General features: G+C 41.2%; 1 protein-coding gene across 8 annotated transcripts in view; it reads left to right on the forward strand.

Moving 5' to 3' along the window:
* Positions 1–27368, forward strand: part of GRIN2B (glutamate ionotropic receptor NMDA type subunit 2B) — a 571331-nt gene that overhangs the window by 149703 nt on the left and 394260 nt on the right. For all 8 annotated transcript variants that reach the window (XM_072954744.1, XM_072954745.1, XM_072954746.1 and 5 more), the window contains one exon: positions 1998–2124. The gene's annotated coding sequence lies outside the window, so the exon portion shown is untranslated. The remainder of the gene's footprint in view (positions 1–1997; positions 2125–27368) is intronic.

Here is a 27368-nt window from a genome sequence, read left to right on the forward strand (position 1 = left end):
TTTCCTTCTGGATCACTAGGGCAGCAACCATGGACTCTGTTATTAGTGATGGATGTGTGGGTCAGTGGGATGGGATTCCTTTGTTCATCAAAGGACAGAAAGTGGAAGGGTAAGTTTTCACCTTTCTTTATCTGCAATAACACAATGAAAAGGCTCTAAAGGCAGAGAGACTGGGTTCAAATTCTAACTCCACCTTTATGGGCTGTATGTCTTCTACATGATGGAAACAATAACTGTACCTACCTTATAGGCTGTTGTGATAATCAAATGAGATAATTCTCATGAGAGCAATTAATACAATACCCAGCACATCAGAAGCCTTCAGTAAGTGTTAGCTTGAAAGTGTAAATGGGGTACACGCTATGAGATGTTTTAAAAGTAAAAAATCTTGCTATAATCAACTTCCCTCAACTTCCATTTGCCCACAAGCCTCCCGGCAGCTACTGAGATATCTCCAAGCTGCCTTGTCACACAGTTGAAAAATGACTGTGGATCATACTGCATTTCCAATCATCCAAGAACTGTGCAGCAAGCTCAGGATCTGAAATTAACTTTGCCTTTATATTGTTCATGCTAGATGCTCTTCAAGTACAATTATAATCAGAAAGCTAGCACTAAAAATAGTACCAATCCTCATTTTTCCTTTCAGTGTTATCTGCTGCCACAGTGTTTCCCAGGCATGTTTATTTACTTGATTCACAATAGTGAATCTTTCCTCTTATTAGCCAGACAGCCATAGTTGGATTCCACAGCAACGCTCCGTGCAGCTGGTAGAATCTTTATTACCGGTGAAGCACAGGAGGCCCAAGCCGCTGCTTCCCCTGAGAAGCTGGGCGGAAGCGGACGTCCTGGTGAGAGTTGTCTGAACTATCTTGCTGTGGAACAAAGAGAGGGCCAGAGTAGAACCTTCCCTTTGACAATTTCAGAAACTCTTTTCCCTGTGAGTGAAATGACAGTTTAGTCCTCAGATTTCTCCTTGTTCTCTTTTCGCTGCTCATTTGTGCTTTGTCTGCTTTGTGTGAATTTAGTGCCAGGCAGGGAGGCCGGATTGACAGCTCCCGGCACATCTCGCCTCCTCTCCCATGTCTCTCACTCACAACTTGGCAGTAAATTAGTGGATCTGCTGAGAGCTCTGCTTATAATCTTTCTGGTTATTACATACCGGGATGTTGACCAGTCAGGTAAAGCAAAATACAGTAACACCGGAAGCGTTTTACCCTGGGGTTTTTACCCCTAAAAGGTCTCTAACTTGTTCATCACAAACCTAAAGAGTTCAACTGAGATAATTTGGAGTCTTAATAGAGTTGTTAGGTGAGCACTGATTGCTGTTAATTCTGTAATTGTTAAATTCTTTCCTCCCCCCTCTAACACCCCTCCTCTGTTAAAAAAAAAAAAATTCATCCAACCCCGAGAAGAAGCAACAGGCAGCCTGAGGACACGTCTCTGTAATCTTTGAGCTCCAAATGTTGGCTGTGGAGCTGGGAGGTTTGCAGCCAAAGCTGCCAGTGAAGTCGCATCTGAAACAAGCTCAGAGAGAGCGTGGGGGTGGTGGGGAGAGAGAGGGAAGTGTATGAAGGTGGGAAGGAAGGGATAGAAAGTGAACAAATTCAAAACAGGAGCGGAAGGAAAAAACCCTCAAATCCAACTAAACCAAACCAAACAGTTTTATACTCCAGTTCAGCCTTGGGAGAAAACATGGTGCTGAGATAGACTGGGGGGCAGGGAGGGCCAGAGGAAGAGTGAGAGGCACAGAGCTTCTAGCCCTGGGGCTGCCCATCACCAGCAGTGGGCCCTCCGGCAAGGCTGTGGTTACCACGTGTGTAAATGGAGGAGGCTGTCTCCTAGGGTTGGTGACAGGCTGAAGTTATATGACAATTTATGAACCCCCCCCTTCAAAAATGGAAAAGGCTAATACCAAATGTAGCTTATTGTCAGTTTTTTTTCAGAGAATGTGTGTCCACCACGCCACAAGTTCCTCTGTTTCTTCTCTTCCTCAGAGATTATGATGCTTCCTTCAAGGCGTCTGAGGCTCTGCTAGGAACCTTCCATTGTGGAGTCACATGGCATTTTATCCTCAGCTAAGAAGTGAAGTCATGGACCCTGCTCTGCCACCAACTCCCAAAGGTAAGAACAGTATCGAGCAATTGGTCACATCTTGCCTCCAGCCAGGCTTTCCCAGTGGAGACTACCGTCCAGGCGGCAGCACCTCTCTGGCTAACTTCCAGGTATGACATGTAGGGTGGTCATCACATCCTGCCATGTGCTGGGGGGAGGGGCTCGGTGCGGAAGGACGCGGCTGGTGGGCTGCGGAGTTGTGTGGTCCCTCCGTGTGGCTTAGATTAGACCTGCAACTAGAACCATGTCTTGTAGTGTGAGGACAGGGTGGGAATCCTCAGCACCACACAGTCCTGTCTTAGCAAGACTATGTTGCTGCCAAATGTTTGGGAGGTCCGCTGCTTTTACCCTGGAGCTTGGTAAGGCTCTGGGGCTTACGTTCCACATAAGTCTTACTCAAATTAAGGATCAGATCAGAGATTTTCACAATACTCCTTTGTCTGACTACTCAGGCACAATTTTGGGGAGCCCCTGTAACTCCCTGGGGGTTCTGTTCTGTATAGTGTGCTGGGACAGGGAGATATAGTACATCCAACATGACCCTTTTCACCAGTCATGGCAAGATAATGGCACATACATCATAATCATTCATACTTAGTGACAGACTTCCCTCATTGTAATGTCTAAGCTCTTCATTTCCTCACAAAATATTAATTTACGGAGTGCCTAGAAATGTATAGCGCCAGAAAACCAACAGATATTTTTTGAATATCTTGAGGACCATGTGCTCTCAAGGGATTTTCATTGCTGAGCCTGCTCCATGTGAGATATTTCTATAAAAATACGGCATGGGACACCTCAGTGCCAAGTGAGTGGCAGAGAGAAGCAGCACCACAGGAGGCGGGAGGGTGAGGAGATCCGGGCACACCAGCATGGTCTGGGGAGAGTTCACAGGGGAGAGGGGCCCACTGGGCTTTGAATGAGCATCAGTAAGGCCTGGAAGGCACGGAGAAAGTGAAGGACATGCACATGGGGGACACAGCAGGAACAGAGATACAGAGGCTCTCTTGCATAGACTTGAGACTGGCTCAGGAGGAGAATGGTGGTTCAGTGTAGCGGGAAGGAGTGTGGGCTTTGCAGTTAGTCTGATACCTGTGATCTGTGTGATCTCGGGAAAGTTAGTGATCACCTCTTAGAACCATTTTTCTGCTTTAGAAAATGAAGATAATAGTTCTTGCCTTGAAGGGCTGTTAGCGGAGTAAATGACATAATGCATATAAAGCTAAATATACAAGGTTCTAGCAGTGGGTAATTGCTTCTTTCTGAGGAAATGGTTCTAACTTTAATGAATATGGCCAAAGGGAGAGTTTTAGTTTAGGCATTTTTGTTTGATTTTGTTTTTTAACTTGAAGAGAGATTTTACATACGCAGTGTGTTTTCTTTAGGATTACTAAAACTAAAACCTATGCAACTTTTTATTTATAGAGTGGGATTAAGAGATCATCTCCATTTTCACATTTATATAATTCTGTCCCTTTTCTCCTTTTTCAAATTCACAAGAAATTGGAATAAATTGATTTGTTTCTTTAGATCAGCAACTTCTGTGGAAAGCTCAACTCTTTGGTTTCTGAAAATGGACTGAAGAAATTTAAATATAATCTAAGAACCAGGGATTTTGCTCTAATCCAGAGGTGAATATTCACTGTCAATCTGTAGGCCACAACCTGAACCTGTTGACTGAAAGATACCAACTTGCTTAGATTTAAATTCTCTCAAAGGCCTTGTTCATAGTTTTTAGGCCACCAAAAAGAGACCCAGGCACAGTGACATCTGACAGTGGGACACTCAACTTTTATCCTTAGTTCAGCCTTTGCAAAAATTATCATGACATTGTAAAGTTCTGTAACCCTTACTTGCTGGACATTTACTAAGATCATTTTCCCTTTTCAGTAACAAAACCGAATCATTTCCCAGATTTGCCCTGAATGAAATAGGTGAAATTTAGCCTTGTGACTGCGTGAGCTGTTACTGAAAACAAGATGCCCGCAGGAGCTGTTGAGCAGCGTTCACCTTTCCCTGTACAAATATAATAGAAAATGACTTTGCCACCTGCAGTCTTTTTTCTGGGTCCCGAGTTGTGGTAATTATGTAAGGTTCCAGCTCTTTTTTTACTAAAATTTCTCATATAAAATTAGTATATTATAGTAATTTGTAGAGGAGTATAGATTTTTGATGTCACAGGAACAAGGTAATATAATGGCCAGAGCTGCCTGGTGGGTCATGGGGAAAAGACCTTGCACATTGTGCCACCAACCACCAACTACCCAGTTTCCTGAGAAATCAATTGCAAGTGTCATTATCTACACTTTCTTCCTCCTACCGCCACCGCCAAGGCTGATCCTGACAGCACAGAGTTGATGTCCATGTGATAAGAGCAGGGGGTAACAGGGACAGGGAGAGCTTTCATTGGTGAAATCATTGTCGACAGAGACTTGCTTACATCTGATGTTAGGACTGATCTGGGCAGTAGGTGGAACCATGAAGAAATTTCAGGTACCAGCTTCCCTGATCTCACTACAAAATGAAATTATCTTCCTGGGTAGCTGCTGTCTTCTGGCTCCCTCACAGTTGAAGAGCAAGGAGGGACCAGTGACCCCCCTGAGGAACTCATAGGAACCAGCCTTGAGCTTGCAACCAGCCAAAGGTGGGATTGGGGCCTACATTTAGACTCTTTTTTAGCAGCCAAGAAAAAAAAAAAAAAACCAACCCAAGGTAGCTTACATGGGGAAGGGGATTTATTGGATGAATACGAAAATATGTCAGAGTCTGACGAAGAGCTAAATATCCATTCTTCAGGAAGGGAGGAGACCAGTGTGTCTCTGGGGGCCTCAGAGTAATGATAGCTTTCCTACCAGAGCCCTACTGTTAAACAGACTCGGTTCTCAAAGATTTCCAGTCTCTGGGTTTCCATTCAATTTTTCATACTCACCAGTGAGAGACCCTTAATTACCCAACTTGTACTATTATTCATTCTTGGACTAATTAGTTATGGTCACTGAGGCAGAGTTAAGCAGCAGAAAGATGGCTACCAGAAATTACTCCTAGGGTGAGCCTGAGCAGTTCTGTGAGAATTTAATATAATGTTTATGCTCTTTGTCTATTAACATCCTATTACTCTGCAATAAGCCTGGGGAAATGAAAGAACATTCCTTAAAAATGGAGGAAACTCATCATTCCCTGAGGCATTAAAGATGGCTTCAGATCTTTGGAGAATCTCCACTATTTCCACAAAATAATGGGCCATGAAATCTCCCATCACTAGTTTATCAGTCATGTATATGCTACATAACAAATCACCCCAAAACTTAGTGGCTTTGACTAACAACTGTTTTTCCTTGCTTATTGTTCTGTGGGTCTGCAATTTGGGATGAGTTTAGCTGGCCAGTTCTACTAGTGTCATCTAGAATTTCTCATGTGGATCTTCTCCTGGAGACTTGAACAGGGTTGGAGGGATGGTCCAAGGGGCTTCACTCACTTACCTGCCATTCAGTGTTGGCTTGTGGCTGGGACCCTTTCCCTGTGGTCCTTCAGTCCCAAGCAAGAGAGCCAGGCTCCCTCACATGGCATTACCATATTCCAAGAGGCATATCGAAGCCTGGGCTTGGAGCTCTACTATGTCACATTGCTGTATTCTACTGTTCCAAGCAAGTCACGAGGGTGGGGGAAATAGACTCTGTCTATCTCTCACTAGAAAGCATGGCAAAGTCATGAGCATACAGGGATAAGAGGTTATTGTGGCCGTCTTTGCAAATAATCTTCTATGCTTGGGCCCTACCTGCATTAAAACACAAACATTCAAGCAGTTATAGCCAATATCTAGCCATGGAGAAAGCTGAATGACATGGTATTATAAAGTCCCTGTGAGACATTAGTAACCAGAAAAAGACCCTGAAACGTTCTGTAATTCACAGTAAAGTTGTGAATGATTCACATCCAAAAGCTCACTGGTTAGAGATAAAGAGGGACTGGATAATAGATCCAGTCTTCTTACTGATTTTCTCTGTTAAGTTTACAAAGCACTTTCTCAGTTTCCCTGTGGATCAAATAGGGAAATTTATAAATCACATGACTTCCATGAGAAAGAGCTCTGTGGGCTATAAAAATGCTGTATAAATGAAAAACTCATTAAAAAGAATTCAAACCCTGAAATCTCGTTTTCCTCCTCTCCTCTAGTTATGTGGTTTAAACCAAGGAATGATCTTATGCTTATGTTGCTACAAAAGATATGTTTTTTACAAAGATTTTCTTTCATCTAAATGCTATTTGATGATTTGCCAGTGAATGTAGTGCAATCTATGGTCTTCCTAAATGTACAAAAATGTGTGAAATTAAAACACCCAAGAGGAGAGTAATTGGATGTATCCATTTGGGGAAAAAAGGAAAGCGTGTGGAAAAGAAAATGAGCTTAAAAGCATAAGAGAGACTGTGTCTTTTAGGCTGTGTAAGAATAATTAGATGAGACTCCTCTGTGTGGACAGTTTTAAGAGAAAATGATTTGAAATGGTAAAGTATGTGCCAAGCTAGGTATGAGAGCTGAACATACAGTTAACTTTGAAGAAGTTAAAAAAAAAAAAACTTCTCTGAAATGCAACTACTAATTTCCTTAGGGAATGGGTCCTGCTGAATATAAAAACACCAAGTTTTAGCATTTCCATGGAAAAAGGTGGTATGGCAGGATGAGTGAGGACTTAGGAGAGCCTTTTGAGATCATTTCAGTAAGGATGTGAGTATGTGAGTGTATTTGCCAGATTTTCATCATCTCAGTTGGTCCCTTGCAGTATCTATGATGCACGCCACCACATCCCCTTCCTCTACCTGACTCCAGCACACTCCCATGTATCCCTGCCAGCCAGTCTTCTACATCAAACACACTGGACATCCATTTGTGTTGTTTTCTCACTGTCTGTGCACCCTCAGCAACAGGGAGAAGATTTTCACTCCCTACAGCAATCCTCAACCACTGAGCATAGGAATTGGTGGGAAAAGGAATGCCCCAGTCTCCCTGTGCTCTAGGGTAAGGGTCGACAAACTTTGGCCCATGGGCCAAATCCAGCCCACCATTTATTTTGTAAATAAAGTTTTATTGGAACACAGTCATGCCCATTTATTTACACATTGTCAATGGCTACTGTCATGCTGCGGTGGCAGAGTTGAGTAGTTACCAGAGGTTGCATGGCTTGCAAAGAGGAAAATATTTAATATCGGACCCTTTACAAAAAATGTTTGCCAGCCTCTGCTCGTGGGTCAGTTTTGAGGCACACTCTGCCTGGTTCCTCGGTGTGTTTCCAATAAGATGGAAACCCAGTTGTGCAGAGTGGTAGCCAGCACATTATACACACTTGATGGGCTCTTTGACCTTCCTTCTCTCCCTTTCCCTATTCCCTCCCTTTTGTTTCCTATGGTCACTTTCCAAATAAACTACCTGTACCTAGGACCTAGTTTGTTTGTAAATAAAACTAAGATAAAACTCAGTCCTCCTTGGTAGTCCTTTTTCATCTTACACTTATGAGACTGCTCTGTGAAGGAAAAGCCGGGCTGGTCTAACAAGATAACTCACAAATCTAAGTATTGGAATACTGATCTGAGTTCTGCTGGACTAACTTGTAAATCTAAGTTAATTAGTGTTGGTTTGCTGTTCATGTTTTTTGCTAGCCAGCTGGATTTTCAAAGATATATATCTGGCTTTGGAATGTTGGTTTGCTGCCTCCCTGCCTCCACTTTTGTGATAATGATGCTGCTAAAGCTGTTCCATGCCTATTGGCCGAATACCCCAAGCTTGTACTTTACCCTATAAAACCTCATGCACACGTCTTGGAGGTGCTCAGAGCTTCGGAGCAGAAGCCCCTCTGAGCCCGCCGGCGTAATACATCTGAGTACTCCAACCCTCCGAGTGGTGCTTGTTTCTTGGCTGGCCTGTCATTTCCGTAACAGCTCCATTATGTTACTCTGTGACTCTTCACACCTACCATGCATAAGGCTGAAACACAACACATTACCTACCACTGAAACAAATGTTATATGAAATGATATTTATCTTCACTACCAGTAACATATGCTTGTGTTTTCTGTTCCATTTTACTCTCTTATATTTTATTTGAAAAATAGTCTGGTCAAGACCAGTTAAACTGACTTCAGCACAGCACTAGAGGTCTATTTACAGTTTTTGAGTCCATAGGTCTGTGAGTGGCCACAGCCAAACTTACATGGGCATCAGATCCACAAGGCTTTGATCCAGATTGCCTGGCTAAAGAAATGCAGATTAGGTATCTGGAGATGTGAGCAGGAACCCTTATCTACAAAGGCAGAAATGCACTGGCTTCATCCTGAGAAGAACAATGGGAATGAAATGAGGGGATAAAGCAGGGAAGAAAGGGAAAACTGCCTTTAGGATGAAGGAGGAAGACAGAGAAAGAGGTAAAACCCAGTAAGAAGGTAAAGCTGCAAAGAACTACAGAACATCCCTTCATTTTCACATTGCAGAAAACTGTACCCATGTGTAAAAGCAACAAATAATGAAATTTGAATGAATATAAGTCGTCAGTTGGAATCCTTCCTATATTTTTAAATGGATGTCCTCCATCAGTAACAATTTATGTCATCCTCATGTCTTTACTCATGATTTCAGATGACCTCTCCAGCTTAATACCATACTGTCTGATTTATTCTATCTCTCTGATTACTCCTTCTCGGTCTCTTTTGCTCAATTCTCTTCTAGTATTTGCTCTTAACTGTTGATGTTGTCCAGGGATCATTTCTTAACCTTCCACTTTTTTTTCCACGCTACACATTTTGCTTAATCCATTTCACCCACTTTCATGGTTTAATGACCATTTCTGTGCTCTTAGACTACAACATAAATACCTCCAGTCTTAATCCCTTCACCTCCAGGCTTATTTTGCCAACTGCCTATTTAATATCTAGACTACAAATTTAATGCATTCTAAACTGAGCTCATAATCTGTAATGCTGGCCAAGTCTTCTTCTTCCCTCCCCCCCATCTTGAATTCTGTCTTTTCTACCATTAGTGCAATCACTTAGACCAGGAGTCTGAGAGCCTTCCATTCAAATGGTCATATGTCCTAAGTATTTTTCAAATCACTCTTCTCTATTACCCATGCCACTGTCCTAATTTTGAGCTTCTTCTTTGTATTATTGAAATAACCCATCTGTTGTTCTCCCTATCCTTAGTCTCTCCCTTTTCAGTTCTTTCTTCACAAAGCCACCAGGGTCATCTAAAATGTCCCACTCAGGGTGTGGATCAGGGAAACAGAAACCACGTGAAGTTTTTAAGCAGCGATGGATCTAATACTGCTAAATGATGCTTATGAAAAATTGGAAATGTTGTAGGAATGTAGGTCATAGAAGATTGTCAATGGCTCTGAAATTTGCCGATAGGTCTACAGTGTTATAGTAAGCTTTCCAGAGGGTGAGGAAGCAGCTATTGTCACCCTGGTTAAGGACTTCAGAAACCACTGCTGAAGTTCACAGCTGTCCGTAGCACCAAAGTGGGTACTTCACACGCAGCAGAACACTGAGATCAACCTAATGTCTGCTGAGGCTCACACATTTGTCTGCTACTGTTGGAGGAGTGATGGTGTCTTTTGATTTCCTTCTACCTTCTGAATCAGGTAGATTCAAAATTGGTGGACTTTAAACTGGAATACTGCTGACAAGAGATCCCTGAAATGTATTCCTAACTTTCCAACTCCTGAGATACAGGAGGGAGCACCGACAGAGTCAGAATGGCTCTGAGGACCACGGGTAATCTGGTACAGTCTCCTTCCATCACAGGTGGGATAAAGTCCAACCTGCTCAACCATGACAAACCACATCCTTCACGAGCCAGTACCTCCTTCCTTCTCCAATCACCTCCCTCCACCCCACTGTCTTCCCTGGTGCCAACCTTTCCTACCTTTGCATATGCTGCTTCCCAGGTCTGAAAGTCCTCCTACCACCCCGCCCCCCGCAACAGTGGCCTTCTTGGCAAAATTCAATTTATTCTTAAGACCCCAATGCAAAGATTTCTTCTTCTGCAAAGTTACCTTGATCATCCCCAATAGAATTGACCCTCTCTTGTACCAGCACTGTACCTTATACTCACTTCTTCATTTAGTAGCTGCAATATTCACGTACGTGCCTGCCTCCTCTATTACACTTTGAGTTTCTTAATTGTTTTTCTTAACCTTTATCTCCCTGCTGCCCTGCCTAGTGTTTGGCTTATAATAGATGCTCAATTCACATGAAATAAATGAGTAGATAAAAGCTTCTATAAGGCACAATGTCTTGAGGCCATAGCATCAGTGAAATTGCTTGCAAGAAATATAAGGAACAAGGCCCCTTGTAATAAAGGTACCATTTGCTAAATTCCAATCCATGGAAAACAGGGTTATATAGGTACGTTCCAGCTGTGTTCTGATTCACAGCCTGTATTCCTGGTCATATCTAAGTGATTATTCAGTATCTGCCTGTAAGTCTACATCCCAAATATTGTTTTAAATGAATTCTGAATTTGGAAATGGTGTTGGACCTTGGCTGGATACAATTCAGTAAGAAAATACATAAAATATATTATATATATTGATATTGATATATATATATAATATATATCATCTAGATATATATATATATATCATCTAGAAAGTCTGCTTGCTTTGTTAACTGTGAGCTTTTGAAGAAGGAAATGGTGAGGAGATTGGGGATGGGAAAAGGGAAAGCTGGCCATCTTTCTGAACAGAGAATGAGGAGGAGTGAATTGGTTTCCTAGGAGATAAAGCTCTTCTTTATTTAAAGTTTTTCCACAGAAGGATTTCTGTATTGGTGTCTTCTTCTTAGTCATAAGGAGTTCACCATCAGAGATGCAGCTCAGAATTGCTTTCAGTCAGCAGCTGCCAAAGGTGAGCCTAATCGTCTGGTCTTTGGTCCTTATTTTCTCTGCTGGAGCCTAATAAAGGTAACTAATAACACTAGTCGCAGTAGACATTTTAGTTATTTGGTCACCTATCACTAGGACAGGAACCTTTAACAATAGGTCCACTAGGAGATCATCAGCGCCGCATACTCTCTCAAATAGCTGGTCCACACGCTGCCTTTCTGAGCCACTTGCTCCCACAGGTTTTCTCAGACTCCATGAAAGGAAGAGAGCACAATAATCTGTCAGTTCAAGGGCTTTAATAGCAGTAGCACCTCCCTTCCAAGGCGTTTCTTGACTTCAGAAGAATTGAAAGTGGCACTTAATCAAAAAGAGAATGTGACTTTACCTCCCTGTGTACACGCAATCGGGCAGGGCCTGATCCCTCTGCACACAGCTTTTAGTTATCTGGTCAGTTGGAGGCAATTGGGACAGTCTGAGATAAACCATGCAGAAGCTCGAGGTTACCCCAACCCCTGTTTCAGAATTTCCCCACCTCCAGTGATGACGACTATTCCCACAGAAAGTCTACACTGACAGCACCCGAGTATTACCCGCAGTAAACACGTCCCCAAGCGTCCTTCCAGCTCACATCACCCTCCTTCTCCCTTAGATGGGTCCCCGCTGTTTATCTTTGCCCTACAAGTACCCAAGCTTTTGAAACCCATTCATTCAACCAAGGGAGATTTCTAACTCAAGTGAGGCTAGGTAATTCTTCCTCCCAGCGAGTTTAAATTGAGACCAAAATTTGCTGGTTTCTCTCTGAGCTGGCTCTGTGAACGGAGAAAATGTCAGGAGCTGTGCAGTAGTCATGCAGGAGGCGGAGACAGGAGGGGAGGGAGAGAGAGAGAGGCTGAGTTGAGGTGGGAACATTGAGTGCAGCGCATACAGATCCCTCAATGGCTGGTTTGTAGTTGTTGCTGGTATTTCGTTGCAGAGTCACACCAAAAACTGTGAAGACAGGAAAAGAAAGGATGTGGTTAGTACGAGCCTTGCCGAACCCCTCCTGCTCGTTTGCTTTTTTGTACCTGGAATAACAAACCAGTACCTGACAGCTTCTACCTTAGAAAAAGCCCATCTTGAGCAGCATAATGTCTGGTTCCCCGATGTAGAAAATACGGAGAGGAAGCCACACCATTCAGTCCCCCTCAAGCCCTTGCTCCCTTAACCCGGAGAGGATGTCGTGTGCCTGCAGGGCCCGCTCAGGGGCGACTGGAAGTATCTATCGCCCAACACTTGCCACGGAAATGAGTTTTTCTTGCGAATGTGGCAGGGTTCCTGCAATTTTCCCAGCCAGGAGGAGACACAAGCTTTCTTTCGGCAGGGCTCTGCAGCCTTTCCCCGCAGCCTTCCTCTCTGCTGACTTCCGTTCGTCTCCCACGAGGTCACGACTGTGGCGGGGTCACTTCTTTTTGTTCTTCGGTGTGGAAGCTGGGTCAGAGCTAGAGCCACCAGGAGCACTTCACCAGGGACAGCTCAGGGGCCGCCTGGGTCTGTGTGCCCTGGGGCTTCTCCCGGGAGTGGCTTGGGACCAGGATCCCAGGGACCAGGGTGCAGGTTCTCTCCTCTAACTGCTGCACTGTCTTACTTTTCTCCGTGCCTTTCCCCTCTGTCCCTAGACTGCCATCTGCCCATCACCCAGCACTTCCTCTGGCTTCTCCAATGGCCACCTTTACCTGGTATCCAACTCGCTTCCTGGCCTTTTTCCTTTCTCCTCTTCCCTCTCTTTTCTTTGATGCATGGTGATCATGTAAAGCTACCCCTTCATGACCTGCCTCTCAGAGTTTCTGCCACTGGCCCTCCAGGGCAAGGTAAGAGTGAAAATTGCCCTGTTCACCAGTATCTCAAGGGTGGGACAGAGAAGTTGGCAATATGGCCAGGAGCAGCAAACACCTCAACTGTGGGCTGCTGAGGTGGGGAATAAACACTGAGACAGAACATGTAGCAATAGCTTTGGAGCCAGAATACTGATCTTTTAATGATGCTGGGGATGGGCTGTGCATGAACATTTACAGAGAATTCAGGGAAACTGGGGATATTGCTGCAATTTGTTAATAGCAGAGAACAAACGGTATAAAAATTATGCTAATTTTAGTAATTTATGAGAGTGACTTACCCTTTATAACTAATTACTGCATGCACCACAGCTATTATGCACATCATTAATAGGTGTCAGATGAATGTTATTGTAAGTTTTATTTGATCACAGTGCTAAATTCATAGATGCATGCTCAGTCTTCTTGTCTGACATTGGCTTCTGCTCACAACCTTCAGCAATTAGGAGAAGCACCACTGGAGCTCAGTCTGCTCTTCACAAGAGCACATGAACATGGCAACACCATTATTTATTTATTGAGCAATGTTTTTATATTTGAAAATGATACGGATTCAACTACTGTATGTCTTTTTGGGTTTCATTGAAAAGATCAGGCTTGACCTCCCTTCCATTCTCCTAGGGCTGTGCTGTTCACTATCCACATGTGGCTACTTAAATGAATTACGTGAATTCCTCAGGAATGCTGCTTACATTTCAAGGGGTCAGTAGCCACATGTGGCTAATGTCTATCAATTACACAGTCTACATAGAGAACACTTCCATCACTGCAGAAAGTTCTGTTGGACAGCGCTGCCAGAATCTTGGTGGCGGTGAAAGTTAGGTCTATCGGTTGTGGAATGACTAGGTCAACTGGCTCTGAATTTTCTGCATTCAGGTGGGACCCGGGAGCTCAGGGCCCCAGCTGTGGGGGAGATGACAGTGAGTTCCCGTAAGGAAGCTGCATTAGCAGGTCAGGGAGCTCAGGCATGGTGATCACGTCTCTGCTCCTGCGAAGGGGTTGCTGCTCTTTACTGTTGCCTTGTTCGGTGGGATACAGAGAAGTCACATCCAAATCAGCTCAGTTTATTGGTCTTACAGTAGCTGGAGTACTTGCAGAATGAGTGAACGACAGAGCAGGCAGAAGATTTTTATAATGTCAGCAACTTCCTTGCACACGGAGCTTTACAGTTTATATACCTCTTTAATGTGTTCTTTCATTTGATCCTCATAACCATGTAAAGTGAGGAAGAAACCTGTGATCTTTCTCTTGTTGATGAGAAAGTCAGGGCTCAGAGGGTTTTAGATGTTTTCTCAGGATCACCCAGCGAGTAAGTCACAGAATTGTGACTCAAATTCCCAAATGACATGTTCTATGGCAATGCATGTCCTTTGAGGTGCCTTTGCAGTAAGAGTATTTCCAGCAGCAGACTGCTAATGTGGTAGGATTCAAGGGTCCCTTGAACTTAGGGTTTCCCAGGGACCAATTGATTCAACTTTGATAGGCTTTTTTTAAGTTGTTGGTGTGTTGCATGGTTTTTCTTTTTCACATTTGCCTGAATTTATGCTTTCAGGCTTTCACAGGCAGACTGCCCGGCATTCTGAAGCAGTGGCTTTCACACTGTGTCCCACTGATGCCAACAGACCCACGGTGGGGCTGCAGAGGCTGCCGTGGGGGCAGGGCCCAGTGGGGCAGCCTTGTGTTGGGGCTCTGGGCTGTTCAGGGCTGATATGCTTTCAACTATTTTTATATATTTGACATTCCACAAAAAAATTTCACTTGAAAAAAGGTTCTTTTGCTAACCATTAGAAAAAGAATCACTGTTCTAAGGCATTTTTGTGGCAGCTTGCTTCCTGTGACAAGAAAGTGGGCCAAGCTGAACTCTCTGCCCAGGCATCATCCAGAATGGGATTCATCTGTAGACCAACACTTTCTTCCTAGTTAGAAACAACCCCTGGAAGTTCAGAGTCTCCTACATCCTGTGGAGCCGGCCCTAAGGCAGGGTAGGGGATGGAGGGCCGCTGTGCTGGAACCAGAGGGCCCCTGGTTGTTTGGCAGGGCTGCCCTACTGTCTTATTCTGCCACTGGCTCTCGTTCTCTGCTCAGTCAAGATTCCCCTTCACTGCCTGAGCCCACAGCATCTGCCGAATCCTCCCTCTGTGACTTGACACTTCGTCCTAAGGGCTTGTTGGTCTTTGCCAGAGGCAGCTGCCAGACTGCTTCAACTCAAAGACCCCAATTCTGGCCTCATCTGGACAGCTGGATTCTGTCCTTGTTCACCTATCTGCAAAGCAAGGAACTTTCAAGAAGGTCAGAGAATTCCCCGACATCAGATTTTAGTTTCTTTGTTTCTCCTTTGAATGTGAACATACTAAAATTGATTGAATAAGCCTGGATTTTTACATTATAATTCTGCCCCTGCCTAACATTTGCTGTGTAATTAATCTTAAAGCTCTTAATTTTTCATTGATAGATTTGAATAAGCATGATGCTATTGTCAGCACAAAAAGGAGAAACCAGCTGTGTCACATGGGAACTGGAAAATAAGGTTAACTTCTGACAGTAAACCTCAAAAAATCCACACAGAGTGGATGAGATCAGCCATCCTTAAAATTTACACACCTGGGGGAATAATCAAGAAATTGGTGGCTAGAGGGCAACACTGTGGTATATATACGGTCTCAGGAAGATGAAATGGTATCACAGTTTTTGAAAGTGTAACCCAAACCATTCCAGGAAACAGATGAACAACTGAATCATATTCTGCAGTAATATCAAGATCAGACCTGACCATGTAGTGGGCATATATATCCTGTATGTTGTAATTGTATGGTGTTGAGATGAGGTCAAAAGTCTACAGAGGGATTTTAAGTCCCCAACACTGTTCAGAGTACCTAGGATCTGGACACTGGGCATGCACATGGGGAACATTTTGGTCATTGGAGAGGTGCAATCTTTGGTGGGGTAGTAAAGGTTAATCTGGCTTTCCTAGAGCCTGGGTGAACGTGCTTAACTGTTAGGCTACACAAACGGGATCCATTGCATGATACATGGGAGAACTAGTAGGTGGTGTATGATCAGGACCCCGGAGTGACTCTTAGTGGCCGAAGGGCTTTCACACCACTGGCTTCCACGTGCCTGACTGAGCACTTCAGGCTTTACCTCCTTTTCTACCTTCACTTGTTTTATACTGCCGAACAAACCAACCTCCATTTGTTTCTATATTGCTTCTACAAAAATATCATTTCTTGTGTTTTAAGGCTTTTACTTACTCTTTCTTTCTCTCCATGTTTCATATTCAAAATCTCAAGGAGAAATTAACTTACCATCCAATCAATACAAGGCCAACTCTTAAATCTGTAGATGGTGGCCCTTCTAGATGGTGTTCCATCAAGTGGAACAAAAGATGGAATTCTATTGACAGGGAAAATTTCAAAAGGCAAGACCCTGGGGGCTTCTTTGAAGGGTAGTAAAATTACTGGCGCCTAGTAGAATCTGACCAGTTCAGTGAATTATTCCCCACAACTCTCTTATTACCTTTGTTCAGATTCACACTCATCAAGTAGCTTAAGGCTTATTCTTTTAATCTACCAAATTGCTCTGACACTAAGGTTTTCTGGTTAGTGGGCATAAATATTTTAATCACTGGAAAGAACTGTCCCAAATTTAAATTAATAAGTTGACATTAAGGTTTCTGTTAATTTTGTTTGCCCAGATGTTTGGTCAAAAGTTATTCTGCATGTTTTTGTGGAAGTGTTTTTGGATGAGATTTACATTTAAATTGGTGGATTCTGAGTGAAGCAGATTGCCCTCGTAATGTGGGTGGGCCCCATCTAATCAGCTGAAGGCCTGAACAGTACAAAAGACTGACCTTTCCTCAAACAAGGAGTTCTACCAGCAGACAGCCTTAGGACTTGAACTACAGCGTTGGCTCTTCCCGACTCTCCAGCCTGACAGTTCACCCTTTAGTTTGCCTCCATAATCATGTAAGCACATCCTTAAAATAAATCTCTCTCTATTTATATACACATCCTATCGGATTTGTTTCTCTGGAGAACCTTGACAGTTTAGTTCAAGTGTCTTTTGAGTTTGTTTAATGGAGGTCAGTTCTCCTGAGTTCATTCTATTCTCCGGGCTCTAAAAACTCACATTTCTCAAGAAGTTGTCATCTTTAGTTAAAAGCTTCAGCTTTTTACTCTCTAACTACATTGATCTCTTTCTGAGACATTCAATGACTTTAATGCTTATTAAAACTTAAGATTCTTATATTTAAGTTTCCATAGTACTGTAGGGTGAGATTCACACAAATCTCCAAGTAAGTTTTTTTTTTGTATATATATTGTTGAAGTATAGTCAGTTTACAATGTTGTGTCAGTTTCTGGTGTACAGCATAATACTTCAGTCATACGTGAATTTACATATATTCGTTTTCATATTCTTTTTAAAAGACAAATAGACACTGTGGCTCATGGTGTTAGTCATGATTGAACCCAGAGGGTTTCATGTTGGATATGGTGGACAGCAGACAGATGTCTCCAAAATTTTGGTTGTTCTGTTCCTTTCCTATAGTTGCTTTAACAGATTACTGCAGACTGAGTGGCTTAGAATGACACAAATGTTTTATCTTACAGTGATGAAGGTCAGAAGTTTGAAATGGGTCTCATGGGTCTAAAATCAAGTGTCAACAGGGCTCCATTCCTTCTAGATGTTCAAGGGGAGAATTCCTTTTCTTGCCCTCTGCACCTTCTAGAGGCTGCCCACTTTCCTTGGCTCACGGCCTCCTTCCAGTTAGCAATCACATTGCTCTGACCTCTGCTTCCACTGTCACGTCTCCTCCTCTGACTTCCTCTCCTGCCTCCATTCACTTATAAGAACCTTTGTGATTGGCCCACCCAGATAATCCAAAACAATCTCTCCATCCTTAACTTAGTCACATTTGCAAAGTCCCTTTTGTCATAGAAGATTAATATATTTACAGGTTCTGGAGATTAAGGTACAGACTTTTGGGCAGGGATATTATTCTGTTTCCCACAGTTGTATTGTCTTCTAGTTACATACTTTTAATGAGCATTTAGGGGTTATCATGTGACCAAACTCTCAAAATTGAAAATTTGAAAAATTGAAACCATTTAGAGTCACATTTAAAAATCAACACATAATTTACGATAAAGTTAGAGAAAATCATCTGAAGAAGATGAAATTACTTGCAGGCACGCGTGCCTTCCCTGTAACCTCTGTAATATCTTAATATCACTGATAGAATTAAATTAAAGAAAAAGAAAACTAACATAGGTACATATCGGCAGTGCCCCCCCAAACACTAAAAGGGAAAAGGGAGACTTGGATACCAGTCTTTGATTATTTCAGTTCCCATAGTCAGCGTGTCCCTGAGGGTGAATGAACAGGGCCTTAGTCCTCATTTCCCAAGTATGCTGGGCCTGCTGACAAGTTCGTTCGTATGGTAAGATTGTATGTCAGGCTAAGGAATTCAGTCAGTGAATCCTAAACCGTATCTAGAAAAATATTGTTTCATGAGATAAATGTTCTATAAAAACAGGGGCCAGATTTATTCTAGAAAAGCTTCCTGTCTGAGCCCTTGCAACGTCACAGTGTACACCTGCAGACTGAAGGAAATGTACAGTTAGGAAAGCTGTTTTCCTTGGTTTAATCCAGTGTTTCTCAGCTTCACTTGATTACTGAACCTTTTGCTGGTGTTGAAAGATCTATTAAAATGTCTCACAGCACATGACACATCTTGGGAAAGAATGCATTAAAGACTTGATTTATCCACCTCCCGTTGTTTTGAGTCCATGCTTATGAAACTACCTTTTGATTTCCATGTGGCTGGGCCACAAGAAAAAAAATGTTTTGATCAGGCCGACATAATATTTCTCGTGCATGTGGTGCCATATTTCTCACTGTAAATTAACACATCTGCCTTTTGATGTTTACTTTTGTCTCATGTGCCTTTTAGTTACTTAGCGTGAGTTGATTGCTCTGTCACTCAAACTTCCTTTTACTTTCAAATGCTTCTCCACTCGCCGGTATCTATGAAAGGAAGGGTAGCTAGAACTTTATCTACTGCTAGGGTGATGGATGGAAATTTTTAATGAGTTCTGGACTCCAAATACTCGTCCTGGTGGCCTGACATCATGGGAATTGCCTAGACTACTTTGGGAGACGAGTCGATCTTGCAGCTAAACATCAGAATGAAGACCTATGATTATCACATATTTCTGTCCTTAGGCAATCACTTCAGGTTTTTTTCTTCCTATCAACCAACTGATGGATATTATCAAACAATTATACTTGGTTACTATAAAGTGTGTTCATCCTACTAATCATAGAAATGTTCTCCAAAGCTTAGAGAGAATATGGGGTTAAGGAGGCCCAAAGACAGATCAAAAATAGCATGTATTTTTATCTTAAAAATCAACCTATAATACAAAGATCTTTTCTAAGAGCCAGTTAATGTTAGAACCATGAGCTTGCCTCTTATTGAACTCAGCTGTAGTTAGACTCTAATATGTGTTGTTTTGTACTAAAATCCTCAACAATTCAGAAGAAAAAGAAAGCTTTGAGAAAGTTCAGGTAAGCGTAATCAAGTATCAGATTATGAAAGTCATGAAGGAAGATGAAAAGATACAGAATCATTTGGACATTTTAGAAAATAGTCACATAATTATCATAGAAATATATAAGAAACTTCTGTAACTCCTTCAAAATTAATACATTTGAACAAAATAAAGGTAAATAAAACCTGTAATAGCCTTGTAGGTTTTATTCTTGTCATCTTTCCTCCTTTGAGTCCTCAATTTATTCAACCATAGAGTCTCCCCTGCGAATGTACTATGACTCCCCAAAACTCTGCATCTCCCAGTGGTTCTAAATTACTACTGTTGGCTGAAAAAAATGCACAACCTAGAAATTGAGAATTACGTTTTATTCGGCGGACAAAACTTAGGACTTAAACCCAGGAGGCAGCCTCTCAGATAGCTCTGAGGAACTGCTTCAAAGAGGTAAGGGAGGAGCCGAGATAAATAGGAGTTTAGCAACAAAAACCAGGTAGTCAGAACATCTAAAGGCTACTATTAAAGAAACTCAGACATCTCAAGTTAATGAATTTAGCTTGCTTCTCTGTGTATGGGAAGATACAAGAGTCTAGGCTCACTGAAATCATTCCTTTGAAAAGGAATATACGTATGTATATGCATGACTGAACTCGTTCCTTTGAGATGCACCCTGTCTATCTACCTATCTATGGTCAGTATCCTGCTTTTCTCCATCCTGAATTCCCTCAGGGTGCACAGGGGCTGGTGGCTGCAGTGGCTACTGGCTAGATGGTCAGAGCATCCTTTGTTTACTGATATGGCAGGCAACAATTTTCGTTCACACCACCTCATGGGGTAACAGCACAGATTTATTGTCCATGTGCTTCTTAGGACCTGACATTTAAAAATTTCCCTTCACACTGGTCTATCCTGACCTAGCAAGGCAGAGATCTTTTCAGCCTTTGGATCAGTGGTTACGGACGAGATACCTGTGGCTTCCAGAAGTCTTCCTACAATCTGTTGCCTGCAGTGTGGCATGTTCAGATGACATTAGAACTTATGTATACAATGGTTGGGAAAACTGTACAGAAATATACAAGCGACTGATAGTCGGTAGCTAGAATTATCCTGCTGACTTCTGTATTTTTAAGACTATGCTTTGGGTCCAAGCTGCAGCTGCCATGTTCAAGTGTGGTGAAACAGGCGCACGTGGCGTGGACTATGCTCATGTGACGTTTGAACCTGTTAGCTGGTGTGAACTATTGTTGTTCAGCTCTTCACCTGGCGGCTTGCTTTATGTGCCTCATAGTTGCGGCCAGGGCTGTTTTGTGTCTTGCTGCTGTTTCCCAGCAGTCCAGAGCTCTCTGCATTGCCTGATGCTGGGCTTCGTTATGTGCTTATAGTATTTATCCTGCTCTCCTTGCCTGTGGTTTTTCTAACATCGGCTTTTGTGCACAGTAGCTCCTTGAGTGTCCTGCTGTCCTCCATTCTCTGCATACACACGTTCCAGGGGTACATCAATATGAGGACTCTTTCAACACCAACTGACAATACTTTTTATGATGCTGCTGAGAGATCTTATTTTTAAGTTAACATTCTTAGATCTGGGAGGTGATACTGTTCCCTGACACATAGACATCTATTATAACCCATATAACATTATATTATAAAAGTCTATTTATGGGTAAGTTCTATCATTTAGGTGAAGGATTCCAGGATGCCTTGTGCTGCTCTTGTTAGGTTGTAGTTATTCTGTTGTAGATGTGGCTGAATAGAACTGAACTGGTGAAGCTTCTCAAGAGGCTCTGTAAGGTGCGTGCAAAGAATGCAGAGCTTTCAGCAAAACAAGTTTAGAACTCACTCTTGCTTACGGACACTCAGTCTGTAATGCAGAGAAAGAAAGTAATACTGGGTTAGCTCTACAGTTGGTCTATGAAGCTCATAAAAGACACAATGGCATCTTTCATGTACTTCTCTACTTCTTGGTCGATAACTTTCAGAAATAAATGACTCTTTTAGGCTTACTAGACCTTTGCTCTTTCTTGACTCTGTAAAGAATGTCATGATAAATCCATGCCAATTGCATTGTTACCTCTCCATGGCATTTGATGATGCCTGTAACCCAGACGTTACTCTTCAGCCTGGATCCATTAAAAAGGTGTACAAAGCAGAGCATGGCACTACTTTGTTTTATTGGTGATGTGGAAAAGATTAGATAGGACACTGTCTATTATTAGGTGACTGCACATGTCAACATTACTGCATAAAAACAATGCCAAAAATTTCAGTTGCTTATAATAATAAATATTTATTTTCTTATTCGTGTGTCTGTGGGTCAGTAGAGTTTCAGCTGGAGTGAGGCTGAACTCACTTGAGCTCAGCTGGACTTGGCTTCAGGCTCAAGATTGGATGTAGAGCTACTTCATGTTTATTTTAGGACCAGTGATTATCCAAGGCATGCTCTTCTGATGATGGATCCAAGACTTGCAAACCAAGTCAAATCATGAGAGTACATTTGTAGCCCCTGCTGTTACGTCACTGGATAAAGTAAGTCACATGGCCAAGCCCAACACTGATGGGGCAAAGAAATATACTCTTGCTGCTCTAGTGAGAGGCACCACAAAGCCATATGGTACAGATATTTCCAGCTATTGTTGTGTGAAGAGGTCAATGGGACTTCTCTACAAAACCAAACCAAATGTAAAAAAAAAAATCAAATATAAAACTGGATAAAATTTTCAGTAACAACCATTTCAGGGCTATGGGAATTGAACAAAGGTAGATAATAATAGAGAAGTATTTATCCCTGAAAAAAAACTGCAAGAACTTTGGGTAGGAGCTGTGGGAATGTGCAGCTCTTCTGCTCAGAGCTGCTTGCCCAGCCCGTGTTGGTTGGTGAAGTCTGCAGTTTTACCAGAGTAGCACTGGTGGTGAACATCAGCAGTTTTGCTCCCTGAGTGGGCAGACTCAGCTTAAGGCTGGAGACAAAAACCCATGGCTTCATCATCTGAAAGTGGCAAACTCATTAGGAAACAAATGAGAAAAACCTACAGCTTTACTGGCCTGAGGCTCTGATTCTATCTGGAGCAAGTGGTGGACTAGCTAGTAACTTAACAGGGAGATCCTGGAAGTGAGAGAGCCATAAAAGGGCTCAGTAAGCTTTCCACACATTCCTGGCTGCCTGGGACTCAGCCGTGCATCTGCTAGAGGAGACCGAAAAGAATCTAGTGAAAAGTAAAAGCCAAGGCAGACCCAAGAACCAGCTGAGCTTTGAATGTATTTCCCAATCTATATACAGATTGACTGGCAGAGGGTGGAAGTACTTTTGGACTTGTGGTGTTTAACCAAACCTCTGCGTAAATCATTACCTGACCACTAATATATTAGTGACACAGGTAATTATGCCTAATGATAAGGTCTAAGGTAATAATAATAATAATAATGAGGCAAGCTGAAAAATAATTTTAAAAATACAATTTTAAAATCTACAAAATCAATAAACAAAAATTAATTTTTTTATACTAGCAATCAACTATCTGAAAATAAAAGAATTCCATTCACAACATATCAAAAAGAAAAAAAAACTCTTAGGAATAGATAAAACAAAAGGAGTAAAGGAGCTATATACTAAAATAGTACAAAACATTACAATTACAGAAGATCTAAATTCAAGGAGAGATATATCGTGCTCATGGATTATAAGGCTTAATATTATTAAGATAGCAATTCTCCCCCCCAAATGACCTACAGATTTAACACAATCCCTGTCAAAATTCCAGCAAACTTTTTTTCTTTCAGAATTTCACAAATTGATCCTAAAGTTTATATGGAAATGCAAACAACTTAAATTAGCAAAACATTTTGAAAAATAAAGTTGGAGATTTACACTGGCTGATTTTGACCTTAGTATAAAGCTACATTTTGGTGTAAGGATAAACATATAGATCAATGGAACAGAGTAGAGTCTAGATGTAATATCTAACATTTATGGTTAATTGATTTTCAAAAAAGATGCAAATACAATTCAGTCAGGGAAAGAATACTCTTTTACAAATTTTGTAGAGATAATTGGATATCTATATGCAAAAAAATTTAACTAAGAGCCTTATTTTGCAATGTACACACACACACAAAATCAATTCAAAATGGATCAAAAGCCTAAATGTAAGAGTAAGAACTATACTGTTTCTAGAAGGAAACAAGAGAAAATCTTGGTGATCTTAGGTTAGGCAAAGATTTTTTAATTATTTAACCCTGACATAAAAGCAATCTATACATGACAAAATAGATCAATTGAATTTAATCAAAAGTAAAATATATTACTCTTCAAAAGACACCATCAAGAAAATGGAAAGATGTCACAGCCTAGGAGAAAATATTTGTAAATCACATATCTGATAAAAGATAAATTCAGAATATATAACTCTTACAACTCTATAATAAAAAGACAAGCCCCGGTACTTCCATTAAAAAATAAATAAACCTAATTACCTCCTGCGCCCCCACCAAAAAAAGAAAAAATAAATTAAAATTAAATTGCACTTAAAAAAAAAAAAAGACAAGCAACTTAGTTAAAAAATGGGCAGATTTAAATAGGTGTTTTGCCAAAGACATGCAAATGGTTAATAAACACATGAAAAGATGAAAATATTCCAGGAAGGTAAATTAAAACTACAATGAAATATCACTACAGATCCACTAGATTGTTATTATCAAAGTCTGACAGTATTGAGTGTTGGCAAGAAGATGGGCAAATTGAAATCCTTATACAATGCTCTTGAGAATATAAAATGTTACATCCAGTTTGGGAAAAGTTTGGCAGTTTCTTGACAAGTTATACTTACCATTACTGTCCAGGATTCCCACTCCTTTGTATTTGCTGATGACAAATGAAGACACACAGATACTTAACTTGTGAACATTCACAGCAGCATTATTTTTAATGGCCAAAATTTGGAAACAATCTAAATGCTAATCAACTAGGAAATGGATAAGCAAAATGTAATATATCCATACAATGGAATACCACTTAGCAAAAAAGAAGAATGAAATCTGATACAGGAAACAACATGAACGAGTCTCAAAACCACTATAGTAAGTAAAAGAAACCTGACACCAAAGACTATGTATTGCATGATTCATTTACACAAAATTTCTAAAAAGGGGAAAACTATAACAGTGACTGCCTGGGGCTGGGAGATGGGATTGATTGCATACAGCATGAGGAAACTTTTTGGGGTGAGAGAAATGTTCTAAGACTGCACTGTGGTGACTGTTCCATTACTGTGTACATTTACCAAAAATCATTGAACTGTGTACTTACAATGGGTGAATTTTATGGTATGTAAATTATACTTCAGTAAACCTGTTTAAAGTCACGTGGCAAAAAAGTATATAATATATAATTATATAATAAGAAGGACATGAAAAAATGGAATAATTCGATCTGCCACAGTACATACATGTACTTTTTTCAAATAAGTAAAATATGCTGGTGAATTTCTTGGGGCAGTCAAAGTTGAATTGCTAACTTCTACAGCCTATACCTAATATTGGTTTCAACCAGTCTCTACCATCCACATCTTTGTGGTTTATCCCTGCATCTCTGGCAGTTAGCACAGGGCATATAGTAGGTGCTTAATAAATTTGTTTTGAATGATGTGAAGTAAAGATATCTTGAAAAATCTAATTTTTGTATCCGCTATGCAGCAAAAATCACACTCCATTTTTCCAGTAATATCTAAAGTTGCATCTTAATTTTAGAATATTCTCAAATTTTTCTTTTTAGTTTTGATGCTTAAGTATTCTTGCCAAGGAGAATATATCTGTAACTCAAGTTATCCTCGCTATGGAACTCTAACTGTCGAGACTCGTAGGAAGTTCTGCAGGTTCTCTGCAGCCTAGGGGATGTTTCACGTGTGCTCAAGTGCAGCGTGCCCTCCTGATACTCTCACTGCTCTTCTGGACAGCATAGTTGCCTTGCTTGTTGTAGTCTCACTCTTGCAGATATGGCAGATGGTGCTTCTTCTCAACTGGCCCTCCGCCCTCACTGTGAGCAAGCACCACAGATCTATATAAGCAAACAACTGGGCCTGGCGAAGTGTTAGATGGATGTGCTGTGTCCGTCTGAGCAGCCGCCCGGTGGGTGTGGGCTGTGTCAGTTGTGCCCTGGAGGCTGCACCAAGCTCTCAGCACATCAGAGCTTTGGGTGCCCTACTGTGGAACTGGAGAAGATGCCTTGTGGTAGATGTGCCCAGAGACAGGGCTGCCTGGGCCCTGGAGTATTAGAGAGTTAAAAGGGATTTTTAGTTTTACTCATAGCCTCCTTTCTCCTTAGGATTCAGACCTGCACCAGAGGAGCCGTGTTGGGAACACATGTGCTTGGTCTGTTTCATGCTGTTCTCAGAATCCCTGTTCTCCTGACCTGAGGAGTCAGTCTTCTCATGCTTGTATTCTTCTTTGCCACTGAGTTCTTTAAGACCTTCTGAAAAGACTACCCCAGTTTGACAAACACATTCAGATATGCCTGGAAATGCAACCATGAATGATGGCTCAGTGGTGAACTTTGCTACATTTGGAAACTTACCATTATCATTAAGAAGTCCTTAGTAGAGCACCTTGGACAATGGACATTTTTAAAAAAAACTTTTGGACCTACTGTTTTTTAAAAATCCTGTTAAAATTGTCTTTATTTAAATAATAGAAGTATAAAATATAAAATTATTTATAACATAGTATTTACAAGTTTGATAGTAGAAGAGTTTCTTCTCTTTTTGTGGATTATGGCTGTTCGAGCAAGATGAGGAATAGAACATGAATGATAAATGTTATGGTGAGGGGTATATTTTGCACAATCACTGTGACTCTAAGCATGATCTTCTTCAGAAATTGGCCTTTGGCAGATGTTGAACCTCTCCTATATCACAGCGTGTTAATTGCTTCCTCATATCTATTATCTGTTCATTCCTTTGTAACCAAATCCTTGCAATAAGCCTAGCTGAAAATATTATTTCCCAGTCTCCCTTGCAGATTGGTGTGAACAATGAAATATAAGTGGAGAAGACCTTTGGAAGTCTCCTTAAAAGTAAGAGGATGAGCATCCTTTCTTCTTTCTTCGTAGGGATGTGATAGCTGGAATTAGAAGCGATATGTTAGGAGGATTGAAAAGAAAGAAACAATGAGCCTGCTCTGCTAAAGACTGAGGAGTCACCCCAGTGGATCTGGTCTGCCTGCATATACTTTCTTTTAGGTTTAAGGGAGAAACAAAGTTCTATCTTGTTTAAAATCCTTTTTTTTTCCTGGAATACACAGCCAAGGGTTATTCCTAAAGAATACATCTGCTAAACACAAGAGAAAGATGAGCAAAATAAAAAATAAATAGATTGTTATCTATTGATTCTGGAATGGTTCCCATTATGAAACAACATCTCAAAAGGCAACTGTTAACAGCATCCAGTTTATCTGAAGCATTTCAAATATTAGTTAAAAATAAATGTTTATGTTTATGAATCAGAGTCATAAATGGCTCTGAAATGAACCTGGGCTAAATACCAAACTTCTGAGATTGAAACTAAGGAGAATTCTGTTTCCCATGCTGTGCCTCCCGGAGACTTTTTAAGAGCAATGCTAAATAACCCCCCACTTCCGATCCATAAAAAGAATCTTATATTGCCATATGTCAATTGTCTTACTTTTCTGCCTCTAAGGGAAGGCTATTTATTTGTTAAAAAGTAATGCATCTATAAAATTAGAAATTTAGATAGTAATGGGATACAAGGTATCCTTAAACTACTAAAACTTCCGTTTATTCTGCTCCATAGATCTTGACTAAGAAATTATTTTCAGTTTTATTGAGGTATGCATGACAAATAAAATTGTTAAATATTTAAAGTGCACAACATGGTGATTTGCTATACATATGCATTGTGAAGAGATTCTCCCCGTGGAGTGCATTAATGCATTTGCCTCACACATTTAGGT

This window comes from Vicugna pacos, chromosome 34, assembly GCF_048564905.1.
Source record: "Vicugna pacos chromosome 34, VicPac4, whole genome shotgun sequence".
In the NCBI taxonomy this organism is placed as follows: Eukaryota; Metazoa; Chordata; class Mammalia; order Artiodactyla; family Camelidae; genus Vicugna; species Vicugna pacos.